At 46.1% G+C, this 2115-nt stretch overlaps 1 protein-coding gene across 1 annotated transcript in view; it reads left to right on the forward strand.

The window, feature by feature from the left end:
- RECQL5 (RecQ like helicase 5) overlaps positions 1 to 2115 on the forward strand; it is a 37276-nt gene that overhangs the window by 24431 nt on the left and 10730 nt on the right. The gene's annotated exons all lie outside the window — the stretch shown is intronic.

A 2115-nucleotide genomic window follows, 5' to 3' on the forward strand; every position in this document is an offset into this window, starting at 1 on the left:
TTTTTTTTTTTTTTTTTTTTTTTTTTTTTTTTTTTTTTTTTTTTTTTTTTTTTTTTTTTTGTTACTGGTTGTCCTGGAGATCCGAAGTTTCGTGTTACATGTGTGCCAGGGAGGGAGGGAGGGAGGGAGGGCGTGCGGCGGGGGAGCCACCGCGGGCTGGGGCTGAGCCAGCTCCGTGCCAGCTCCGCTCCCCGGGGCTCCAGGGGCCGGCACTTGTTGCCGGTTTCCTCTGTGCATCTCCCCACAAAGAGGTCTTTTCTTTTTTACCTTTTAATTTCAGCTTTTTCTGGAGTGAGAGTTGATTCTTTCCTTGCGATAGTTCGAGGGTGTGTTAAAGCAAGTCGCTTTTCTTTATGCTGCCCAGTTTCCTTCCGACTCCCGGGGAAAGAGTTGTTCTCATGTGTTCATTGAAAGGGCAGAGCAAGAAGTGGTGAGGACAGTGCAGCACTGTAAGAGAGACCTGCCAGGGACAGGGGAGCAGGGGTGATGCTGGGGCAACGAATTTGCTCCGTGCCCTTGGCCAAGTCATTTACTCTCTTGATGCCTTGGTTTTTCCTTTTTGTATTCTGGGGACAGCTGACACCCACTGTGTCATCTCAGAGGGTGAAGTTCAGGTGATGTTAAAAGGATAGAGTCCTTCAGAGAGGTGCAACATTAGAATTTTGCATCAATCTCATGATTTGTTCTTCTATTTAATAAAGCTTGTGAAGTGGCTTTCGCTCAACAAATGAATGGCATCTGCGTAACTATTTTGTCCTCACATGATTTTTATCTTTTTTAATACTTTCACTTCTCGGCTGTATTCCAAGATTTGATATCTCCTTGAGGTGTTTTTTCAGGAAGCATTTCTGATGTGCCCATGGGTTCATGTGAGGGAATGCTTTTTTTCTGGTAAATTTTGGGAGAGGCAAAGCTTCTCTCGGGATATGTAACTTTGCTTCTTCTCTGGCTGTCCATCTGCTTCTACTAATGGCAGGAATGGTGCTCCTGTTTTACCTGGTGTGCAAAATCAAGGACTACCAAACCCACACAGGTGCAGGTGTGGTCAGTTTAGCACTTTCCTGAAGTGTATTGCCACAGACAAAAAAGTGTTAATAAACTTGGTTGTTATTTGCTCTTCATCCTATTCCATAATGTCAAATAAGGGCAGGATGCCTCAAATGAAACAATTTTGTTTAGACATTTTGAAGACCAATGATCAGCTGTTGAAGGCTGAGGGCAGACAAATAGTACAGCTCCATATTTAAAAGATGAAATAATTTTAGGACATGTATACAAACTACCATTAGTTTACGTAAATCATCTCCATCTTGTGGGCATTAGTCAGGTGCCCATGTGACTTGGGAAGCTTTCCCCTCTCATGATAATGCACAAGTGACCATGTTTCAGGACCTCTCGTGTTTGGTTAAGATGTAATCCGGTGATTACCCCCAGCATCCTGTCAGTAACTCTGGGTTTTGCCTTTTGACTATAATTATAGGATTGCAATCTTAGTTCTGCAAATGAATTTCCGTTATGACCCAACCCCTGAGCACCGTTGGCTAAAGTGGGGCTGTGGAAGTGGCTGTGTGAAATGGGGTAATTCTTCAGGAAAATACAGGCAGTTGCAGGAACCTGGGTGGAAAGAGCTTGGCTTTGCAGGGCTGATGGGTTAGAATCTAGAACTCTTTAAGTTCCAGTGAGGTCAGAGCTGATCTCTGCTTCCACCAAAGCCCTCCCCTGGGGCATCTGACACAGAGGTGTGTGTGTGGATGTCCATCCCCAGCACAAGCCTGGTGATTGAGCTGTAGGAGTGAGGAGAGGGCTTGACCATTCCTGCATGCCTCGCTTAACTCTAATACAGATCAGTGCGTGCGAGAGAAAGAGCCATGGGCTAATGAGAATGCCTGCCTGTTTTCTTTTGGGGAAACAAAAAGCTGACTTGCAGCTCGCTGACATTTCTATAGTCACGTTGCATTGGCAGGGCAGGCAGCACCAGCAGCTCTTTTGGAAAGGCAGGACAAGGGGATCGAATGTGTTGCCCCCATCCTGGTCCCCCCACCCCTCCCCACCATGTGAAAGGAGCTCTTTGAGTGCAAGAGGAGAGTGAGTCAGTGTGGCTCTGCAGGGGGATAT

Source organism: Empidonax traillii, unplaced genomic scaffold (assembly GCF_003031625.1).
Source record: "Empidonax traillii isolate 1590-97213 ecotype Southwest subspecies unplaced genomic scaffold, ASM303162v1 scaffold462:size771534, whole genome shotgun sequence".
In the NCBI taxonomy this organism is placed as follows: Eukaryota; Metazoa; Chordata; class Aves; order Passeriformes; family Tyrannidae; genus Empidonax; species Empidonax traillii.